The 12,025-nt window shown below is 45.6% G+C and overlaps 1 protein-coding gene across 3 annotated transcripts in view; it reads left to right on the top strand.

Moving 5' to 3' along the window:
* The first annotated feature begins 4,316 nt into the window (after nucleotides 1–4,316).
* Nucleotides 4,317–12,025, top strand: part of LOC147029519 (uncharacterized) — a 79,377-nt gene continuing 71,668 nt past the window's right edge. Inside the window, exons 1-2 of one of the 3 annotated variants that reach the window (XM_085872600.1) lie at nucleotides 4,317–4,827; nucleotides 6,942–7,741. The gene's annotated coding sequence lies outside the window, so the exon portion shown is untranslated. Of the gene's footprint in view, nucleotides 4,828–6,801; nucleotides 7,742–12,025 lie in introns of those variants that run through there. The other 2 variants (XM_085872599.1, XM_085872601.1) reach the window with 2 other exon arrangements.

Here is a 12,025-nt window from a genome sequence, read left to right as displayed (position 1 = left end):
CCCTCAAGGATGAGGCGGGCCTGAGGCCGAGACCGGGTCGCGCCTACCCGTCTGGTGATGAGACGAGGAGCGGCGATGGCGCCTCAACTCCGCGGGCCCCGCGGACAGTGTCTGGTAGGGGGTGGGAAAGGGGCCCCCTTGGTCGCACTATCTCAGCGCGGGGGGAAACAGGAGGGGGTTGCTGATGCTCGGGGTATAGAGGATTTTTATTATCCCGCGACGAGCGTCTCCACCTCGGCCAGGTCGCGCTGTCGGCCTCCCTGGGGTGCAGCTCCCGACGCGAGCACCCCCTCGTCTGGTGTCGCCGCCTTTCCACAGCTCCGTCCCCTCCGTTCCGACTCCAACGCACACGACGACCAGCTCCACCGCCCGCGAAGTCTTGACTCTCTGTTTCCGACTCTCCTACTCTCCTACTCTCCTACTCTCCGCCTCTGGACTCCCCTACTCACTGGACTCTCCTACCCACTGGACTCTCCTACCCACTGGACTCTCCTACCCACTGGACTGACGAACACGGTCCTTTTATCAGCCCCGTAGCTTCGCCCTCTCATCTTTGACCCCCTCCCTTCGACCTTTCACCTCGCTCCCCATTGGCCCGAGAAAAAGTGGGCGTGAAGGCTTTTTGATCCATAAATTTGCATATATCGATCGCCCTGGGGGCGGGGCCACCCGCCCCTCGCTCACCGATTGGACGGCAAAAAGTGGGCGTGTGTCGTTTTTGATCCGTTTTTGAAGCACAAAATCCGTGATTTTGTACACGCTGTTCGGCGCGCGCCCTGCACGAGTCCAACACCGGTACCCACAGCGGGGCAAGAACGGTGGCGATGCGACGGTTGCGAGGTGTGACGGGAAGGTCGTGGCGGTTGTGGTGAAGCGGCGTTGTGGTTGGTGGTTGATGTTGTGGTTGTGGTGGTAATCATGGCGGTTGGTCCAAAATAAAGATAGCAAAAGAAAAACGGCTATCCTGAAGAGTCGCAGCACGCATAAATGACATGTATTCCCACTAGACAACGGGTTTGGGCCTAACTACACATGTACTTACCGAGATACCTCACCTAAGGGACCTGAATGGTGGTTTGCGAATTTGGTAACCACAACAATATATTGTTACGAATTTGGAAGTTTATCGCACTCAACATTCACGTCCTACAGATCAGTTATATCGGGAAGTACGTGATGCGAGTTTGGGTCCCGTCCCTGGTCTAATGGGTAATTAAATGTTCCTGCGCTGTGGAGTTATTTTAATAGTCAGGTTTTCTTTTAGTTATTTTTTACACCAACATCAATGCCGACCACACCGCATCACCCTCACCTTCACTTCGCTTCCTTCACTTCGCTCTGGCCGACGTCATGGCGGGCGGAGTTCAAGGAGGAGCCGCGCGGCTGCCCTCGACCAATCAGCGTGCAACGAGTGAGGTGACCGTCGCCCGGCCAATCAGACTTCCCCGACTGTGTGAGGGGCGGTCCACGTGGTCACCACGTCCCCGGGCCAATCAAGGAGCTTGCTGCCCGTTTTGGCCAGTGAGAGAGACGACGAGCGATTTGCATGCCGAAACCAGCCAGTGAGGGGGAGGGCCGAGAGGACGCGCCCCCCTTCTCTGAAGAGGGGGTATAATTATGGGCGCGGTCTGTGCGCGTGGGGGGGGGGTTCTGGCAAGTAGTGAGCATCTGCGCGCAAGGTGGTTGAGTGCGAAAGCGTCTGTGCACGGAGTGGTCGGTGCAACGGAGGGTCTTCTCCTGCCAGCCTTCGCCCTGCCGACTTCGTTCGCCTGGAGCCCCGTCGTGAGGGTTTCTGGTTCATCTGCATCATGCTGGGGGTTCAGTTCTGCCCCGAGAACGTGGTCCTTGAAAACCACACGAGGTGGACAAGTCCGAGACAGGCCTCAATAAAGACCACTTTGGTCCGATTATTTTGGGTGTGTGCGTGTGTGTGTTTGTGGCGCCAGTCCATAAGTAATGAATTGTTAAGTGCTTTTTGCTTGTACATACGTGCATTTATTTTAATCAGTTTAACTCTGCCCTTATGTGCTCCCCTCATTAACCCATTGTGAATAAATACCCTGATTGTTGAATGCTTCAGCTCGTTCGTATCCTTTCCTCCATTGGCTTAGCGTGCTGCGTGTTGGAAAATTAACCAGGCTGTTGCCGCTGTAATGGGACATTTGGACCGACGGATCTCTGCGATAAACCGCTCGGATCGCACACGGTTCGAGTACCCTAAGAGCCTCGTTCTGTACAGGTGCCGTTGAGGGTGTTGAGACTCGGTAAATCACCACGTGGTCTCTAGGTATTTTGAAAATTGGCGAATAACCCTGTACCACGTGGTATAAATATTGACGCTTCACGGTCCGATAATGGACCCGTACTTCTCGGAGTTTTTCGAAAAGATACGATCGAAATTCCGGGCGATCGGTCGAGCCGACTCTACTGCTCCATGTAGTGGTCGTGCTCGCAGCCGATACCCGGCCCCGCAACAATATAGCACGATATTGTACCTCAAAATGTTGTGGATGGAATATGACAAAACTTGGTGGAAGGGTTGCGTAGGTGACAAGAACAAACCGATTCGATTTTGGTTAACATTCGGATGCAGATCCGGCCTATCAGTGGGATACAAAACGTAAACTGTTCAGTTTGGCAGAGGTATACATTCTACTGAGTGCCGTTCTAGTTGCACATGTAACAGCTACAAGTTATACAATGTATTGTAACAGCTACCAAGTGTAAGTTCAAATAACTATTCTTTAGCTATTAGTAAAAGCTTATAAAATCAATTTGGAGTAGAACACTGAAGTGCTTGGCTTATGGCAAAACTATCTATACTATAAAAGTAAAATTGTTTATTGTTTTTTGTTTGTTTGTTTATCTGTTTATTTATATATGCTTCAAAAACGAAAACACTACTGAACCAAATCCAGCCAAATCTTGTGTATTGCCTAAGGGTACACAAGTATGGTTTGCTGTCTGGGTAGCATATCTGGGGGAGGATGTTCAAGGTTGGGGGAAGACTGTAATTCTCTCGATGTAAATGTGCATCATATAGCGCCACCCAGTGGTAGGTGGTATTACAAATCTTCTTATATAAATAAAGTTGAAATAACTTGATAATGTCCATCACAGTGATGTTGAAATATGAATGAAAATAATTCGAAATTTTGAAAATGTTTCATTTCACTCATTTTAAGCAGAGGTTCAAACAAAAGCATCTAACACTGAGCTTCGCAGTGAAGTGGATGTGATTGTTGCTTGCACCATATACAAGCAAGAAGGATGGTTGATGAAGGTGATGTGAGCTGACTTCCAAGCAGATGGAAGGTGACCTCTGGCAAATTATGGACTGAACAGAGCAACATGTTTGTGAAGTAAAACATGCCGTCTTTTATAAAATTCTGAAGAGAAGCGACGGGAGCTTTGTGATAGGGAAGCTTTGACAGGGAGAGGAGATGATCAGAGCAGGAACGGTCAAGGGGCAGGAGGGTGATGTAAGAGGTGGGGAGAGGGGAAGGATGAGACTTGGTGGTGGTGTGGTGAAAATGGGAGCAGGCAGGGGGAGGGACAATATTTGAGGGGTTGGGAAGAGGGGGAGGTGTGAGAGGAAATAAGGAGCATGATTGAAATGTTGAGTGTACTGATTGAGAGAGTGAGATATCTGTTAGGTTAAAATGGAGCCCACAGATGTTATAACACCACACAGTTTGGGACATCAGAGGAGGAGCTGATACTGAAGGAAAATACAGTGAAGAGGTGCCAAGAGTGGAGGTAGGATGAGGGGCAAGATGGGAGGAGTAAGGAGAGGGGATAACAGGTGAGGAGTTCGGAGGAGGTAGATGTAAGGAGGTGGGGTGAATTGGCACTGAAGTTGGAAAAACAGGATGATTGATGGAACATTGCAAACTGGGATTTAATTTTTTTTAAGTCAGAGATGCATTTAAAGACATTACGTGAGGAATGCAATAAAGGAGAATGAAGAAGAAGGAGAATAAAGAAGGAGAATGAAGAAGGAGAATGAAGAAGAAGGAAGAAGGAGAATGAAGAAGGAAGAAGAATGAAGAAGGAGGAAAATGAAGAAGAAGGAGAATGAAGGAGAAGGAAGAAGAATGAAGAAGGAAGGAGAATGAAGAAGGATGAATGAAGAAGAAGGAGGAGAAGGAGAATGAAGAAGAAGAATGAAGAAGAAGAAGGAGAATGAAGAAGGATGAAGGAGGAGAAGGAGAATGAAGAAGAAGAATGAAGAAGAAGAAGGAGAATGATGAAGAAGAAGGAGAATGATGAAGAAGAATGAAGAAGAAGAAGGAGAATGATGAAGAAGAATGAAGAAGGAGAATGAAGAAGAAGAAAGAAGGAGAATGAAGAAGAAGAATGAAGGAGAATGAAGAAGAAGAATGAAGAAGAAGAATGAAGAAGAAGAAGAAGGAGACTGAAGAAGAAGGGAGGAGAAGAAGATGAAGCAGAAGGAGAAGGAGACGGAGGAGAAGAAAGAGGAAGAAGAAGAAACATTTTAAGAGACCGTTTTAAAAAAAAAAAAATAAAATAAAGATCAAGTGAGATTAGGATTAGGATAAGGAAAGGTTGAAGAGAAATCGTGTCGGTGTTTGGTGAATTTGGGTCGGTAAAACACAGAACAAATCTGGTAGTTCGACGAAAGTTGCAGGAAGAAGAAGAAGAAGAAGAAGAAGAAGAGGATGGAAGAGAAACACATGGTTACGGGAGACGTGAATGTGTGTGGTGAATTTGGATCCAGGCTAAAGTCGGAGGAAGATGGTCGATTCGCAGAAGAAGAAGAAGAAGAGTCGGTACCGGAAGGCACGTGGTTACGTGGGGTTTCAGGTGAGAAGGTTTTTTTTGTTGTTGTATTTTTCATATTTTAAGACTTGAAACAGAGAGTATAGTTGGGAGGGACAGAAAGAGGATGGAGGAACAGAAGGAGGATGGAGGAACAGAAGGAGGGTGGAGGGAAAAGTAGCGAAAATCAAACGTGATGGTAAAAAGGAGAAAATACAAGAAACACGGTTGTGCACTCAAACGGGAAGAAGGGTAGGCCTCAAAGAAACCCAACATGAAAAGACGAAGAAAACTCAACAATTAGCACAAGTTTTAACACAAGACTGAACGAGAAACACACAGTAAACACAAATATATCAAAATAACAGTAAAAAACGCGACAAAAACGACCGGAACACTTATCCTTGAGAAAGTCGCAGAGACCTTCAAGAGGAACCGCCACCGTTGCTCAAGAACCGTTACCTGAATCTCTCGATAATCTGTTCAGGATACCCACCACCTCTTATCATCCGGAGCATTCCATCTCTAAGGTGAACTCTCAGGATGGATGGAGAGGGTTCAGGTATGCCAAGAAGACTTTACATGCTGACGTTGACTCAAAGACAGCAAAGATGTCATCCACATACCGATAATCGATGAAAGGGGGTTGAACTCCAGGATGTGGATCTGCAAAGGCACGTTTTTCACAGTAACCTACGAAGTTGTTTGCCAAGACGGGACCTAGAGGGGATCCCATCGCTACACCATCGATCTGAGTACAAATTGAATCATTGAAACTGAACTCGACAGAATGGATCGCCATATTCATTAATTTAACGAAGATAGACTCAGAGATTGGTGGAGGTCTAAGTCACTGAGATACAGAAGTTGCGCACAGATTTCGATCACTTCTGACAGTGGGACATTTGTGAATACACTGGCTATATCATATGAGCACATTTTGGAATTTATCGTTTGGGTGTGTGACTGACCGTATGGCATCGGCGAAGGTGAAGGAATCTGAAATTGGGGCATTCCATGTCAAGTGTACACACCCTCCCGACACTAATACCTCATTTTCTCCCCATATGTTGGTCATTTATTCACTTGGGTGAAAAAACTCAAAATACCAACTTTTAGACCTGTGGGCCCATCGGGTCCCATTTTAGGGTCCCCCAAATTTGGGCAGTCCCGGCTGCCCCATAATCTTCCAGAGACCATAATCACAGGTTGTAGTGGTCAGATTTGGCTGATCTTTGTATCAAAATGCTTGTAAAAGCGAGATCTTTCGAATCGCGTAAAGTAAAATCACTCCGAAACAGTAATTCAAAAAGTTATAGTTTGGGGTGCCCTTTGACCTGGGGCCCCCTCTCCCCAGCCAAACCGATGGACCCAATTTTTACAGCGCGTGCGCTGGTATAAAATTGCACCGAGTTTGAAATGTCCCCAGTGTCTACCATGTTTCTAGTGTCCCCCCCCCCCCACGCGTCTCAAGTGACAGCCAATGACGGCCGTCCGGTAGATGGCAGTGCGTAACCAAGACGGAAATGGTGACAATTGACGGAAATACCCGAGTATTCATGGGCCGACAACTGACGGAAACAATTGACGGAAATACCCACAACTGACGGAAACATCCGAAGAGATAATAATAATAATAATAATAATTTGCCGGTTTCCACATGAACTACACATTAGATTCACACAATACTGCCTTTTTTCAATGGAAATTTGTGAAACTAATGTGTTTTATATGTTTTCAATGGAAATTTGTGAAACTAATGTGTTTTATATGTTTTCAATGGAAATTAGTTTCACAAATTTCCATTGAAAACATATAAAACACATTAGTTTCACAAATTTCCATTGAAAAAAGGCAGTATTGTGTGAATCTAATGTGTAGTTCATGTGGAAACCGGCAAATTATTATTATTATTATTATCTCTTCGGATGTTTCCGTCAGTTGTGGGTATTTCCGTCAATTGTTTCCGTCAGTTGTCGGCCTTCATTAGTTTCACAAATGTGTTTTATATGTTTTCAATGGAAATTTGTGAAACTAATGTGTTTTATATGTTTTCAATGGAAATTTGTGAAACTAATGTGTTTTATATGTTTTCAATGGAAATTTGTGAAACTAATGTGTTATATATGTGAAAACCATTGAATTTATTGCTTGACAGAAAAAAACCAAGAAACGCTCCCCTCTCATGTACAAACGAACGAAAGACATCATTTCCGCCCACCATGGCATTTCGTGCCGAACGCTGAAAGCTAAGTTCTTCTTATGCCATCATTCTCTTTAATATTAGCCATTAACAAGTGTTTCGTCATGCATGAGTAGTTGAAATTTACTTACAAGATTTTTACATTTCATATATTAAGTGCGCTTTTTCATTGTTTTTCAACTGAAAAAGCATAAATTGCATATTTTAACATTAGTGTACTCATTTGCTTCACCACACGCGCTGTGTTGAAGGATTTCACTTGTTTCGTGTGAGAATACCCCTTCATATACTCCAACACCTCAGCATAAATGAAAATGGGATCTCAATGGGTTCAAGTGTGCTGATGGTTTCATTGTTCTGGGACTCGGGTGCTGGACACACAATACGCCACAATACATCGCACAATATTTGAACACAAGAGTTCCAAAACACTATATCAGTATATTGTACATAAATTTTCCACATGCACATGCAGGAACTGGAAGCGATACAAGTACGAGTAAGAGTTTTTCCGAGCATATTATAGTCAAGATTTTTTGCCAACCAATGTTTTATTTGACAGCTGTGTTTCTTTTTTATTGATTGTGTAGGTTCTACCTGTAGCAGTTTTTGGTTCTACAGAAAGAAGTACATCAGAAATGTCTAAAATGCAGTGATCTTCAATGTCAGGAAAAAAGAAACTATTTGCGGGTCCGTTTGGATGAAGAAAATTCACTTTCACTTCATGAGTGTCCTGAAAGGCTTCCATGATGCAGGCAAGCCACCATTTTCCATCACAGTGCACTGTGACATAACCTGAGAGTTTCCCGTTAAAAGTTGGTGTCGATTTTGAAATAGCTGACTCGATACGGTGTTCCTCGCGAAGGCTGAATTCGCATACTTGAAGAGCAGTTTCAGAAATAGGGATGAAAGCATGAAGTTTTTGAGTTCCAGATATGGTTTTGGCCGTTTTTAACCTTTCTTCCAGATTTCGTTCTTCCTCGTCATACGCCTCTTGGATCCCGTAACCGAACTTCATTTCATTCAAACCATTTTCAGCAAAGGCGAAAATATCTTTTGGAGAAATAATTTGACTGTCGTAAGGTCTACGCAGGCTCTCACGTGTTGCTTCTCGTTTGACTGTACCTCCCACGCCATCTGAAGGGCCCTTGCCATGACTTGTGGCAAAAAATGCCATTCTGCATCAATACCATACTCTGATTTTTTTTTTGTATTCCTTGTCGAGGCTAGTATGAGAGCTAACGCTCAACGCACATCAAGGGGGGCATGAGACAGGAGGGGAGGGAGTGGAAAGGACAAAACGGAGGGTAACAGAGACATTTGGAGATCTGTGGAAGGGAGAGGGATGGGACGGGGATCACGGGGAATAGAAGATGGACATTACAGGGACTTTCAGGAAGGAAAGCAGGGAATTTGAAGGAGGTGAGCTTGGGTGGATTAACGGGGGAAGAAAAGATCGAGAATTTGGATGGGGGATGATAAGAGGTGGTGGTGAACAGCTGTTTTGAAGGCCTGGAGGGAAGAATGGGAATGAATAGAGTGAGGGAGTTTATTCCAAAAGTGGGAAAAAAGAGGAATGAAAGAGTGAAGGTGAGCAGTGATTCCTGATTTTGGTAGTTTTACCAAAAGGGGGTTGTTGGTGGACCTTGAGCGCCCTGCGGAAATGTGGTGTGAACAAATCGCAGAGAGACCAGGGGGGCGAGGCCTGAGAGGAGACGGTAGAAGACAGAAAGACCACCGACCAACCTGCGGTGATTGAGTGAGAGGCCCAAAGACTCAGTCTCATTGCGGGAGATGCCAATGATACGAAATGCCTTGGTTTCTACAGCGTGAAGTCGAGAAAGGTGGGAGGCAGGAGCACCAGCTCAGAGGGGAGAGCAGTACTCCATCAGGCTGCGGACAAAAGCTTTGTAAGTGGTCAGGAGCTCAGGTGGGCCAAGGAAGGACTTTGCACGACGGAGGATTCCCAGTCGGCGACTGGCTTTGGAGGTGAGGTTTGAAATGTGGCTTTCCCAGGAAAGGTCATGGCAGATAGTGAGACCCAGAAGCTTGAAAGAAAGGACTTCTTCCAGAGGATTGTTGAGAAAGTGTATGGGGGGGTTTCTAAACGGTCCTTTCGAAGAGACATAGTGAGCGTGTGAGATTTGTCCGGATTGAAAGACATGTTCCACGTGTTGAACCAGTTTGTCATTTTATCCAGATCAGCAGTGAGCGAAGAAGCTGCTGCTTGTCGGTCTGAGGGATGACCGATGGTACGGCAAAGGGTGGAGTCATCAGCAAAGAGAAAAAGAGGATTTTCCAGAGAGTGATAACATAGGTTTATGAAGGCTTTGCAATTCTTACATTGGCCAGCGCAACCGTCTGAGAAATAGTAAAGTTTTTTTACATTTCCAAAGCTAGATTTCAAGTGTTCAATGAGCATTCTTTGGAAGAGGTGGACTGAGACGACGTCGTGAGTATTGCATTCTGATATAATCGTGAACGAATCGTGGTTTATTTTGCCATCGTCCGATTTGAAATAATAAACCCAGGGGTGAATTGTCGCTTGAGAGCAGTTCAAATGGAATCCTTGGGCCGCATTCCTGTACGACAAACAAATAGTTCTCTGAGAAGTCTCCAATAATGACAAATTCTCCTTCACAGATTTCGTTTTTCTTATTTTTCAGAAACTGAGATTGGGCCTTGGCTGCACTATTATTACTGCAATAGTTCACATAACCATCTGGTGAGTTCATGCTGTGCAGAGCCAGTCATTGAAAGGATCGGCTGCAGAAAAACACTATCTTTCTGAGTCTTTGGCAGACCATACATCCGAGGTCTTTGCGATCTAACAGGTTTAATTGTGTCGTAAACCTCCTGAGGGAGGTCTCCTCGTTTGCAGAGTTGCAAGTCTTTTTGCCATTTGTTTCTACAAACACGATGTGTGGTCCCATTCAGTTGTATTTCCCAGGTGTTGGAACTTGGACACATTGCTCAAAATCACAGACCAGGCTTTCACGTGCATATGAAAATCAGATAAATTGTTTGGAGGCCACATTCATGAGGTCAACCAAACCCATTCTTTGTGGACAGAAATAATTTGTCTGAACTTTATGTCTATTTTGACTATGATTGCTTGACTGTGTGACAACTGTACCACAATCAACATTGAGTCATCATGAAAACCACCCCCCCCCCCACCTGCCCGCCCCCCAACCCGCCAACAATCCCTCAGCTAATTAGCATTATGTTTCTGTCCGTACTTTGATGATTCATCTCCGCCTTATCATTATTCATGATGTTCTATGGTTCCACCAATCAGGTAATCCTATCCTTCCTTTCTCTAAACCAATCAATGTTGAGGACATTACATTGTAACATTATAAATGAGAGTTTAGTGCTTCTTCTTCAGCTGCTTGCGGTTTTATCCTGAGATGTGCAAGTCAAAAAGCTTTGATAATGTGTATTTTATTGAAATGCATGTTTAAACGTGTGAGGGCACGGAAGGAAAATTGGGGGGGGCATGGCCCGAAATTTGAGAGGGCACCAACACAGGCGACGGGAATCTGGGTTGTTAGAACCAATAGTTTAAGTGAGAGGCGCTTGTTGAAATCACCGGGGTAGTTTAAGGTTAATAATTGTTAGGGTAGATAGGAAGTGTACCCCTCCGCATCATCCATCCCTTTGCTCTCGTTGTGGGCCGCTGGACCCACCTTGGGTTGAGATCGCTGAGATCTGAGGAGGCCGTTCTGAGGCTTCATTGGGCCTCGACACAGGACGCTAGCTCTCCTTTATTCCCCTCCAGGAAGGGAACGTAGGGGTTGGGAGTAGGCTAGGGCAGGATAGGTTAGCCGAACTGGGACAATAAAGGGGGTTAGGGAGACGAATTTATAGTTGGGACAATAAAAAAAGAATAAAATAAAACAAAAAAATAAGTTGGGGCTAAATTTGTTTTGTTTGCAAACTAAGGGAGTGGGTATGGACAGAGACAGGCAAAGGCGATAGGTTGGGAGGGAGACAGTAGGGTAGGTCCGAGCCCGCCTTCCCGAGTGGCCAACACCACTGCACTCCCTCCACCAATCTCCTTGAACAAGACAAGAGGCCGGCCAGCTTCATCTGCCGGCTGTTTTGCTGCAAGGCCTGTGCTGGCCAGTTCATCTGCCGGCTGTTTTTACTACAAGGCCTGTGCCGGTCAGCTTCACCACTGGCCCGTTTTGCTACAACGGCCTTGTCATGCCTGCCCCATTTCTGTTTTGCATTTGCCCCTATTCATCACCATGTGCGCCAGGATCATCGCGTGTGCTGCATTGACTGCCCTGTCGGCAGCCACATCACGGGACCGCATTGGCGGCCCGTGCACCGCTTGTGTTCACTGCGCTCATTTCAAGGGGGAGACCTAGGACTGCGTGTGAGCAGCCGGCCACATTCCCTGTCACCTGCATTGGTTCATGAGCCAGAGACTGCATGTGAGCAGCCTGGCTCCCTGCTGTTTTTTTTTTTTTTTTCACAGAGTCCATCGATCCTGGGCCATGGTTTAGTGTAAAATTTATGAGTTAAGGATAAGTTGTAAATTGTAAATGAGTTGCTTGCCCCCTACATGTGTGTCGTAGCGCCGGCAATTTATTTAAGTCATCTGTATGAGTCGGTTTGTTAAGTAAGTTACTCATCCCGTAGATTATTTATTTTTGGAGACAAGAATACCCTAAATGTCGCACTCAGGGATCCGAAGGTAAATCGTACTAGGGGAAACTTACACATGATGGCACACAAATTCGACGACTCGGGAAGAGTCTGTAAAAAGGAGAGGGGGTAGTGTTACGGCTGTGGAAATTCGCAGAACACCATAAAGGTCCGTAGTTCGGTTAGATCGATAAGTCTGTGTTCAGTTAGATTTCCCCACCGTTTAATGGGAATTATTCGTGTCACAGGGTGTGATCCTTTGAGGTAGGTTTTTCTTTGTCTATCGTTATTTTGAACCAACCACATCTCCACCATCATTACAACAACCAACATCGCTCCCCTTAACCACAACGCCACCAACGCCACACTCACGATCGCCA

The sequence above is a fragment of the Eptatretus burgeri genome, chromosome 3, assembly GCF_056783735.1.
Source record: "Eptatretus burgeri isolate ZD-2024b chromosome 3, Ebu_testis_v1, whole genome shotgun sequence".
NCBI classification, from domain to species: Eukaryota; Metazoa; Chordata; class Myxini; order Myxiniformes; family Myxinidae; genus Eptatretus; species Eptatretus burgeri.
The sequence above is the reverse complement of the archived record's forward strand: the minus strand, read 5'-3'. Positions and strand labels throughout refer to the sequence as shown.